Raw genomic sequence first — 12,780 nt, forward strand, 5'->3', positions numbered from 1 at the left:
GCACGTGAACGCCGATGAAAGCGTCATCTTAGAGCTCAGGCAGCTGCTTCTCAAACTTTGCAATCCCCAAAAACACCTTCAGCTAGTATTATTCCATTTTCTCCTCAGCCGAAAATTGAGCCAAAATCTCCTAAACATAAGATGCATGATGTTCTTGATACTGTGTGAGTTAAAGATCCTATTTTTATAAATCTTGATGATGATATAGATGAAAATGTTATTCATGATGAAAATGTTACTCCTATTCATTCTGATAGTGAATATGAATACCATTTATCTAATGAATTTTCTAAAGCACTTATCCTAGCTCCTAGACAAGAACAACATGGCGTGGAACATGAACATAGCCCTTGTTTGGATCTTGTGATAGCTCCATCTGCTGTGTTGAATGTTCCTCCTCTAGTGTGTTTCCTACCTTCCTGAAATATTGATCAGCAAGATCAGGGGGTAGATGACATGCTAGACTAGTTTCATTAGCATAGCAGACTCTCTCCTCCTCTCTTGATCTCTTTTGTTACTTCTTCTATGTGTTATTCTCATTCTTCTATTTGTTGTCCTTAGTGTTGTCTACTTGAGGACAATGCAAAGCATTGAGATCTCTTGGTCTCTCTCATGTTGACTCAAAAGACACATGTGCTCCCTTCTTCTAGGTGACCTTCCTTGATTGGGGAATGAAGAACAATTATGCATACATACATATGATATACATGAATTATCATACAGCATACTGACCCTGACGAAAGTGAAGTCACCTTGTGCTTTGTGTTTTGTGTCTATTATCCTTGGGTTTATCTCACACTTGGGGGCTAAATCCTTGTGATAACGTGCTCCTTTCCCTTCTCATTTCTTATATGTATCACTACCTTAAAGCAATCACCCCCGATGAGGCATGTGTGATCGCTTTAATGTAGGGGGGCATACACCCCGTCCATATCTCTTCAAGATACTTGAAAGTTTCTTGGTGAACTTAGCTTTGCCTTGAAAATTTTTGGTATTTTTCTTACATAACTCATAGTGAGGGAACCTTACTACTGACAGTCATGGTTCTCTCTCATGATCTTCCCTTTTACTTTGTCAATCAAAGTCGTAAGATCCTTAATGCACTGGGGGCTTGGTGTATCTTGCCTCCTTGACATGGTGAAAGTTTTTCAATGTTGTTTCCTTGTACTTTACCAGAAGTATGGGCGTACACTTATACTCCCACTAAAGTGGGGGCTAAATGTAGCGTCCTAAAATTGTGACACTTGCAATTTCGACTGCATTTGGGTCTTCACAATGGTGGCGCAATGTTGAACCTGAATGGAGACCCTGAAACCTATTCACGACATCAAAAACTGCATATTTCTGCACCTTGGCCTGATCCTCCTTGCACCCTGTTGTCCCGGGAGGTGGGACCATGGCGCCCAGTGCCCTGGTCCCTGGCCCTATTTTGGGCCCGGTCTCTTGTTGGGCATCAGGCCTTTAAGTTTGCAATTCAGAAAATAATGTTCCCATGTCGGCCCAAGGTCGGAAAAATCAGTCTCTCAACCCTAATTGACAAGTATATAAACTACATTTCCTCTTCCAAAAGGGAGAAAAGAAAAAACATATGTGGGCAAAAGGCGGAAGCGATATTCAAACATTCAAACATTCAAGCATTCAAGCATTCCTTCAAGCAATTGAGCATTCTAAGTCTCCATTCAAGGCTAAGTGTTGCATTCAAGACAAGGATTCAACCATTGAAGAGGAGATCACTTACAACATACAACATACAACATAATTACACCTTGGCATGTAAGAATACAAACATTCTTACAACAAGGTATCAGTACTTGTTTACATTACAAACATTTACATTTACAGCATTCTCATTTCTTGGTTAATTCCAAAACCATGGTTTGACCTAAAGGCAAACCCCTAATCCCTAACCCCCCAATCATCCTCTCTTTTCTGTGTGTAGGTTGCAGGTACACAACTATAATTGAAGATCTGGAATCCTTGTGCAGAGACGAACAGATCCCCCTTCGTTTCGCGGATTTTTCAGAGGACCGTGTGCACTTCGGGCGCCATCGTCCTGTCAACTTTCGCTCAAATTTGCAGAATAGCATCGTCTCGACATTTTACTGCTAATTCCAGGTCCGTAGCTTCATCCTGTATCCCTATCTCTGTTTATAAGTGAATCTTTCCTACTTTACATGCATTCCTAGTTCAATCATTCTATCTACATTCTTTACAAAAGAGGGTATCCTTAATGTCTTAACCCTTGGAACTCATTTAAAATTCAGTCTTGCATTGCATGGGATTGGATCTTGTGGGTTTCAACCCCTCTTTTGAATGTAAAGTCTCTCTTAAGTGAAAACCGTCAACCCTAGGGACCTCCCTTCTCTCTCCTTGGAGTGGAGTGGGGGGGAACAACTAGGGTTTGATTTTTCCGCTTTACAGGACCCTTTCCTTACAACTGCCTCAACCTTTTTCACCCTTTTCTTTGATTGAATTTTTCTTTCAATATTCTCTGCACTACCAAATACTTCTTCCTTTGGCTCTCTGGGGGCTTCCAGAAGTGCTTTGGCATATGTTTCAACTATGTGATCATCTATTTCATATCCCATCTTGGTTACCCAAATTGTCCTTGGGATGACCGCTTCCATCCAGATTTCATCTTTCTTGATGACAAAGCATATATCATCTTTGTATTTGTCTACAATTTTCTGAGATAACCTTACTCTTTCCTTCATTTTGGTCTTTAATGCTTGGAAAAAGTCATGAATATTGTTTTCCTTGTTCTCACCCATATTATTGAATAGTTCAGTCAATTGTTTTCCTACCGATATGTCATATCCAAGTTCTTTGTAACCTATACCAGGAACCTATTTTGTTATGTGTAGCATTAGGCATACTAATAGATTTCCAAATCTGAAAGTTCCTTTCTTGTCCTTCTTGATCTTTCCAAGGTTGTCAATTAGTTCATCCTTTAACTACTCACATATGTCAATTTTTGCATTATATGTGACCATGTCATAAGCACTCTTAATGCATAAACTTGAAACTGAATTAAGTCTATTAGCATGAGTAGCTTTATAACCTAATATCATACTGATGAATCTCACATTGATATCTATTACATCATTAACCCTTAGAGACCTTTTGTCAAATGTTGCACCAGTTAGGTTTATAACTAGGTCATTGGAAACCTTCTTGGTTTTATCTGGTCTCTTACCAGTGGTGGGTACCCTGTGATAGCTTTCATAGCTTCCTTGGTGATCTTATGGATTGCATCTAACCAAAAAAACTCTCCATGTACCCTACTTAAAACTATCCTAATCACATCCTTTGGAAATTCAGGAATGCTAAGGATTTCTGTAAATCCTAGGGTCTCAATAATTTTGTGTTCATCCTTTACATTGTTGGTATTATCACATATCACGGTTTTATACATGGTTTTAATTTCCTCATCTCCTAACTCTTCAATGTTGCAATGGATGTACATTCTAGGGTCTTCAGCATAGACAACTCCCTTAGGAATTTGAGAAAAAGCACCTAAGGTATCATCCTTCTTTGCTATCTCGAGAACTAACTGAAATACAGGCCTAGGTATTTTTATTACTTCAACATTAGTAGGGTTTTCTATTTATTCAATTGTAGAGGTGGATGCCATGATTAAATACCTTTTACTACCTTGGATGGATGATTGCTTATAGTGTGGTTTCTTCTTGCTTGAAATGCCTTAGCTCAGAGTCTTCGCGCTCTCTGAAAATTTGAAATCTTGGTGAAATGAAATGGAGCCAAAACCTTAACTTTATAGTTTCTTTTCGCCATCTACCACAATAATTGCATGTTGGTTAAGTATTCACTTAACATTGTTTGTCGGTAATAAGTAATTTTCAACTTCTTATCTCTAATCGAGGGAATAATTAGCACATGTATCAATAGATTGCCAAACCCTCAAGGAAATTTTCTTCAATTAGATGAAGAACTTCCTGCCAGTGGAGCACTACTTTGTCCTTCCGATGAAGCATCACTCTGTCCTGCCAGTGAAGCATTGATTGGTTCTACCGGTGGAGGAGTATCCCCAATATTTAGATCAGCTTTTCTAATCCATTGTTTTGAGAATTCTTGCTTAACCTCTTCAACTTTTTCTTTACCTTTCAAGCTAGAACTTTTGTTGTCTACAGGTGTTCCTTTACTTCTACAGAATTTAGCAATATGCCCAATCTTGTTACATGCATAACAAGTTACATTATTCTTTTGAACAGCTTTCCCATAACCTATGTCAGTTTGTGTTCTGCATTGATTTGATAAATGTCCAAATCTTCCACAAACATAACATCTCACATTCATTCTGAATTTTTCAGAGTTGTGACCAATTTTGTTGCATTTAGAACATTGACCGATGGGTGTGTTGATATTCTGATAATTTCTAGATCTACATTCATTTGCTCTATGACCATACTTATTACAGTTAAAGCATTTACCATTGAATTTATTAGGTTGTCTTACTGGTTTACTGTGATCCTAAGTATTTGCAGTACCGAAGCTTTCACCAACTTCAAAGCCAATTCCAGAAGTGTCACCTTTAGGTTTTTGATTCTTCAGCAAGGTGCCAAGTTCCTCTGAGCTTTTCTTGAATTTTTCTTTGTGTTGATTTGCAGTTTCCAGTTCTCTTTCTAAGATTTCTTTTTGTCTCATCAATTCATTTGAGTCATTCTGAGTATGCATCAGATCTGTCTTCAACATGTCATTTTCATAGCTAAGTCTTGTGTTCTCATTTGCTGCATCACTTAGTCTTTTGGTCAATTCTTCTTCATTCTTCTTCCTGTCCTCAATCTCTTTACAAAATCTCATAGTCATATCCTGCATTTCATTTTTTGTTGTCATGTTCTCTTGTTTCAACTTGCTTATCATATCATTAAGTGATTCCTTTTCATCATTCTCATTTTGCAATTTTTCACAAAGTTCTCTTCTCTTATTTCTTGCAACAGTAAGATTTTCTTGAAGTGCCTGAATGATATCCTGAACTGCTCTTAAATCATCTTGTAATTTGATATTTTTCAATTTTTCTGCATCATAGTTTGTAAGAGCTCCTTCAAGTTGCTTCATCAGATTTTCCATCTTTACCAGTGTCAAGATCTTCCTCAAGTTGTTAGGCTTCTAAAAATAGAGGACCAGGCTCTGATACCAATTGTTAGGGGTCCCACAGATACTGAGAGGGAGGGGGGGGGTGAATCAGTATCTAACTGGTAATTAGAATTTCTTAACTTAAAACATGTAGAACATAATATAATAGTGTACCGGTATGCAAGAAATAATGCAATAAATAGAATCAAGAACATCCACATGAAAAGCACACCATAACATAGGATTTTAATGAGGAAACTTGGTGTGGGAAAAACCTCGGTGGGATTTGTGACCCACAATATTCATTCACTAGCCAATAAGAGAATATTACTTACAATAGGGGCCTGCACATGCAGGAAGGCCAACTGCCTAGAGCTCACTACTCAATGGGAAGTCACACTGACTTACAAATAAGGATTATACTAATCCAATAACTTGTACTGCTTTACAATAGCATCTTCAATGCTAGATTCAGTACCGGTTCCTACTATGTTCTTTACATATACCCTTTGACCTATATTTTGCACATTATGTCTGCCTAATATTTTCCTTTATACTTCTACATCACTCCTACAAATGTCTACAATCATCTCCTTTATATATAAGAGTCATTTTACAATTTTCCAAGTCGGCTTACAATAATAAACAAAATATTGTATAACAAAATCTTGTTGGCCTCTGTGCTGGTTTACTTCTTTTCTTCTGTGTCAATGCCAGTGTCGGTGTCCTGAGTGTCGATGTTGAGTGTGATCTGCTGATGCTAGTATAATGTCTTTGCCGATGCCATGGGATTGCAAGGTTGCCATCAATGACAAAACCTTCAATCACATACAATGTCTCATTGGAGTGTGCATATGCCAACAACTAGCATAGTATTCTTGGTTAGATCCTTGATAGCTCATTGTTAATGCACATTTAGCATTACTTCAGTCTTCAATATCTCCACACTCTATTTCTTCACACATACCTAATCTTCTCTTTTATAATCACACATACAAAACCCTCATCAACTCTAAAACCCTAGAAATGATGTCCTTATAAAGGAGTCTGATTTCATATCGGTCTAGTAGGATTACATTACAAGTTCCTAGGTTCAGTGCATCTAGACACATTTGGTAACATGACACAAAATCACCGCCAAAGTGTCAGTGGATGATAACTCATCACAGAAATATCGGTTGGTAACTCATCACAGAGTAATACCGGTTCATACATTTTATCGATTACCGGTTGACAAAATGAAGACTGGAAAAATATTAACTACCGCTTTGTTCCTTCGTACCGCTTGAGATCCTTGAACCGCTTGAAGTCTTCATACCGCTTTGGGTCTTCAGCAGGGATAACTTTAAGAAACCACCCTCGGGCAACTATGTAAAATCCTGGCGAATCAGACATTATTTTTGGGGGGAAATTTTCATATGGATGGCAAAAAAAAAAATTAAATGGAGAAAAAAATTATTTTGTATTGCCGATTTTTTTCTAGGGTACGAAAATTCCATAAATTTCTGGCAAATAGTACCTTGTTCTATGGGGAAATATTTATTGTGGGAGGCAAATAATTTTTGTTTAAAGGAACAAATATATAATTGTATGAGCAAAAATGTTTACTCCGAAGGAAAAATTATTTAAATGTATTGGCGATTTTTATCCACCGCTTGAAAATTATTTAAATGTATTTTTATCAACCGCTTCAAAATTATTTAATTTGTTTTGGCGAATATTTTGTTATTTATGGTACAATATATAATTAATTGGCGATTTCATGAATTCATTGCCATTAATAGACAAGGCACATCACATCACATCCGTACATCACATCAAATAATACATTGAGTCTGGACTCTACACAATGTATCAATAAGCGTAGCCTCTTTGACATGTGAAGGGTGACACATACCTAAAATCTATCAATGATTTTAAATCGTTCAATGATCGTAGATCAATGGGTGAAGTTTTATTTCGGCCCAATTTTTGGAAGAGAACATAGCTCACCAGAAAGTGCCCAGAATGGAATTGGATTGAATAGACACGTATCAAATGTCAAGAATCACGATCGATAATTTCATTCATTTAATATATATCTTTTCACTAATTTCAATCCACTTTGTCCCTATGACTTCCGATGTGATACTTGCCAATTTGGTACTAGTTCATAGCTAGTTCCATTTTCGCACAATAGTGCATTTATGGGAAAGATTTGCAGAGATAAGAAAGATTTAAAAAAATTATAACAGTTAATACTGTTAAAGAAGTAATTATTACAATCAAGAGCTTCAACAATTTATATACAATCTCTGCTTCTTTCATCTTCAATTAGCCTTTGTCATTTGGTAGATAAATCGTCGGAGCTCATGGTATTTTAGGTTTATAGACTCATTGCTTAGGTTGTTTAATTTGTTAATTTGTTTTCTCAAGATGGACACTCCCATCTGCTTGAGAAGCATTTCTGTAGAGGGCCTTTATAGGCTCCATTAGAGACCCAACCCTCCAATCAGTTTGCAAGGAGGTTGGGTCGTTCACCAATGAGGCTATACAGATGGTGCTGGGCAAAGAATTTCTATGAGACAAAAATAGGTACCATGTTAACACGGACCTTACATCCCGCTTCTTAGCGTCTCTTCTGTACCTGGGAGGAGACAAGGTGGATATGTTGATCCTGTTGAGGAAGGTTTCTAAGGAAGACTTCCTCAGAGATGACATTACTCTTGTCATTCTTTCGGAAGTAGGGGTGGGGATCCCTTGTGCGAGTGATTTATCCAAGCTTCTCCCCCCTAACCAAATAGTGCTAGTGGCCAGGAAACCATTTCTCCTAAACCTGAATGTGGAGCAGTTAACACATCACAGAAAATGGGCATGGATTGGCAGGGACTTCCTCCGGAAAGGTTCCTCCTGGACCACTTTCCAAACTACATGTGGCTTGAAGAATTCTCTCAGCTTATGCTATCTGAAGAATTCTACATGGAAGGAGGGCCAGATTCTTAGGGTAAAATTGTAAACAATTCCACTACCTGTGCCCTAGCCCCGCCCCCTGTAGTTTTTTTTTCCAATGTCCTCGAACCCTAACAGGCTTAGTGCCAGTGGCTCACTCATTTTGGCTTTCTATAATTCTATTTAATTTTTAGTAATTAATTTCTTTCAAATGCTTTTTGTATATGAGCTACGTTATTTTAATTATTTGTTAAACAATGGAAATAAATTTAATACTATGATCTTTTTTATGTAATGCTATAAAAAAAAAAATTTAGTTCGTTCCATTAATTATTTGTACATTGATTATGGTTGATTATAATTTTATAAATATATACTATATAGTCATTCAAAATACAAAAGTTCAAAAGTTTCAAGATACAAAAGTTTATCGGTAAAGGTTTTTTCATTCTATTAATTCAAAAGTTTCAAAATACAAAATTTGTAGTCATTCATGCATAAACACAGACAGAGAGAAAACCATACTGCCCACAGCTTATAGCAAGCAGACAAAAAAACAATTTCATTGCCAATAGGCCGCTCACTTAGTCTCACTATCCCCCTGGGTCGCCTCCTCCCAATCCCTTCCCTCCTCGGAGGTCGATGCTTTGGCTTTCCCTTTTGCTGCTTCAGCTTTCATTTTTGGAATGCAGTTTAGGCACCCAAAGTTGAGGTCACCCTCCAAGCTTGCGAGTAGCTATATGGCCCTTCCTTCTTCAGCCCTATCTCTCAATTCCCTACCAACCTCCATCCTTGCCACCACATGCAAAGCCTTCAGAACTTCATCCACCCTGGTTGATTTCACAAAGAGTTTCATTGCTTCCCACCCCACTCGGGCACATTCACGACACTAGTATTTGATTTCATCTTCTCGGCCATGAATAAAAGGAAGCAATTCCTCCTGGTCATCCCCTTCCTTAATTCGAATGCTAACTCCCGACACCACCCACTCCAAGATTAAATCTAGGTTAATCAAAATATCCCCATCAATCAATTTGACCAATGTGAGTTTTACCTTTTCCACCTCCGCTTCGAATTTACAGGCCCATGCCAGAATCAAAGAGTAAACCTCCATGTTAGTTCGATACTGGCTACTGATATGTGCCACCTCCTTCGCAAGCATCAATCAAGTTGCCACCCACAACTTCTCCTCCTTAAACCTAAACAGTCCTTGCATTCATTTATCAGATACTTTGCCCAAAAAGGGCACCAACTTCTTGTCTGTTCGAAGTGTGAAATTGTCCTCCATGGTCACTTGCAATTTCAAAATCACTTCCTGCAAAAAATGTCTTACAGAAGGTATGATTCTACGAACTACAAATTTGTTCTGCTTCAAAGAAAAAACTGGTACATAGATCAAAAGGTAATAAATTATGCCTTCGTCTTATAGGCCGGGTAATGAATGTGCACGATAAGGCATTAATGCCATGAGATCAAGAAAAAGATTTCCTGTCATCCTCCCCTTCCTCCATTTGTGCGACATGTCGTAGACAACTCCTTCTACAACAATTAATCGCCACCTTGGCATTTGTACTTTCCAAATTTGCTAGCCTTAACAGGTTGAGGACTGCACATTTTTTTAAATTAATACACTAAATTTATGTTGAACTTTTATATATATTTTTAAACTATTTTTTAAAATTATATATCGTAAACATATTTTCAAAGAATTTTGTTAAACTTTAAATTAATATTTTAGATTTAATATTGAATGTTTTCTTTTTTATATTAAATTTTTACCTTTCAAATTGTATATCAAAATTTATATTTTTATTTAGTTATTTGTTTTATTCTAGAAACTAAGTTTCATGTTTTATACCATTTTTTAATTTCAATTTTTTACAAATAATATTAACATTATATTTAATAGTTATCTCAAACTATTGCACATCTTTAATTACAAATAATATTAACATTATATTTAATAGTTATCTCAAACTATTGCACATCTTTAATTACAAATAATATTAACATTATATTTAATAGTTATCTCTAACTATTGCACATCTTTAAAATTTAAATGTCTCTTATTATGGGACCGACGACATTTGACAACACTCAAGTTCTCAACAGGTATCATCATCCGTTGGATGAGCAAAGATCAACGGCTTAGGGTGGATTTCGGCCCAAATGTGGGTAGTGAACACATTTGTGAGAACTTCGCCCGGAATTGAACATTTTAAATTTAATTAAATAGAATTAAGTCTATAGTCTATAGACTATAAATCTCTTTTTTGGGCAGAATTTTAAAATGATTAAATAGACTTTAAAAACAGACCCGAAAAGTGACACAAGTATGGTGACGTGCCAGAAAAATGGCAAAAGTCGTGGGACTCACTTCATCTAAAAACAGGTACCATCGACCGCTAGATGAACAAAGATCAACAGCTAGGGTGGATTTTGGCCCGAATGTGGGAAGTGAACACCTTTCTAAGAACTTCGCCCGGAATTGGACATTTTAAATTTAATTAAATATAATTAAGTCTATAAAACTTTTTTTTGGGCGGAGGTTTAAAATGATTAAATAAACTTAAAAATCAAACTCGAAAAGTGACACGAGTATGGTGATGTGCCAGAAAAATGGCAGAAGTCATGGGACCCACTACATCTAAAAACAGGTACCATCGACCGTTGGATGAAGAAAGATCAACAACTTAGGGTGGATTTCGGAGCGAATGTGGGAAGGGAACATATTTCTGAGAACTTTGCCCGGGGTAGTGACACGAGTATGGTGGCATGCCCAAAAAATGGCAGAAGTCATGGGACCCACGACAACTGACAATAGGTACCATCGTATGTTGGATGAGCAAAGATCAATGACTTAGGGTGGAATTCAACCCGAATGTGGGAAGTGAACACATTTGGGAGAACTTCGCCCAGAATTGAAAATTTTTAAATTTAATTAAATATAATTAAGTCTATAAAGCACTTTTTCGAGCGGAAGTTTAAAATTATTAAATAAACTTAAAAAATAGACCCGTAAAGTCACAATAGGTACCTTGGTCCCTCGTCCGTTGGATGAGAAAAGATCAACGACTTAGGGTGGATTTCGGCCCGAATGTGGGAAGTGAACACATTTGGGAGAACTTCACCTAGAATTGAATGTATTACATTTAATGTCCTCAAAATTTATACTGAAGTAGTGAATGTTTTGTCCTTCAGCATCGAATAGTTATTAATAATAATTAATAAAATTACAACATGATTCTTAATGTCCTCAGAATTTATACTGAAGTAATGATTGTTTTGTCCTTTGGCATTGAATAGTTATTAATAGTAATTAATAAAATTACAACATGATTCTAGATATTTTGCCCTTTAGGTTTTACTTTTATACTTTTCAGAGTTTTTAAAATAAGAGACTCGTAAATCATAATCGTCTTTCATTTCTTGGACAAACCTATAAATCGAGGGAAATTCAGAAACAACTACTAGATTGAGGAATGCAAGTTGCAACAAATACTGTCTGCACCAATCTAGTGAAATAGAAATTCTAATTTCTGGGTAAAATCTAGAACACCTACATCTCGCCTTTTTTGCTTTTGGTAATCTCGTTGTCCAATTTGAGGGTTAGCATTTTCAGGTTTTTATCTAGCATTATTTTGAATTATTAACAATAATAGTGATGGGGAAAACGGGAAGCAATAGTTCAACAAAAGCCAAGTGAAAAACAAAATGTACCTAACCGAACTAGTTAAAACACTAGGTTTCACTGATGAATACCATGATATTTATGACCTTGCTATCCATGGTGAAAAGCGTATCATAGATATTAGATATACATTGTCTAGTAAGGCGAGAGATGCATCCAGGGCAAAATTTACTATTTTCAACCCAATTTTACAACAAAAAACAAATAAAATCTCATTGTGGGATGTTGGATTGGGAAGCATGGTGTTACCTGAAGTATTCTCTTACCCTGATTTTGTCATGGTTTGGGCTTAAAATTATGATGAAGATAAAAAAGCAATTGTCAATAAAAATACAAAAGAGGAAATTCTATCCATAAATGAGGGAGAATTTTCTCGTTTGTTGAACCTAGGATTTGAAGCCCAAAACTCAAACATCCAAATTGACCTTGAAAAGCTAGTAGGGAATTATGAGAGTCTCGATCCAAGTCGCAGAGATTCATTTGTCAAAGCTCTAATAAAGAGTGGTATTGGTATTGTGTTGGATCAGAATCATAAGCCTCCTTATGATTCTAACATTTTTGTTCCGTGGGTTGGGGATACTATTTCCTCGTTGTCGTTTTGCTTAGGATTGGAAAATCATAGGGAAGTGGGTGCAAGCCTTCTTGAAATGATTTATAATATCCATTGTGCAGGTTAGCCAATAAGATATAATTTTATTGAGCACATAGTAAAATCCATGCAAAAACAATTACTAATGATCAAAAAAGGTTCCTATAAGACATTTAGGTTCTCATCCTACTTGTGCTATCTCCTTCTATCCAATTATCGTGCAATATTCAAGACCAACAAGCTTCAAATTGTGAGCTATAAGATTGATGAGAAGACTGGGAAGAGAATATAGTGTCCAATATATGACTGGATGCCAAAGATAAGGATGCATGATAACAAACAGAACTACAACCATTTTGCAGACTTCTTTTTGGCACCAATGTATAATGAAATTACAAGCACTCCAATGCCTAGGTTGCCTGTGTCTTGTAGAGATTGCATTCAACTTGGAAGTCAAATAGAATTGGTTGACTGGTTC

Source organism: Cryptomeria japonica, chromosome 3 (assembly GCF_030272615.1).
Source record: "Cryptomeria japonica chromosome 3, Sugi_1.0, whole genome shotgun sequence".
Lineage (NCBI taxonomy): Eukaryota > Viridiplantae > Streptophyta > Pinopsida > Cupressales > Cupressaceae > Cryptomeria > Cryptomeria japonica.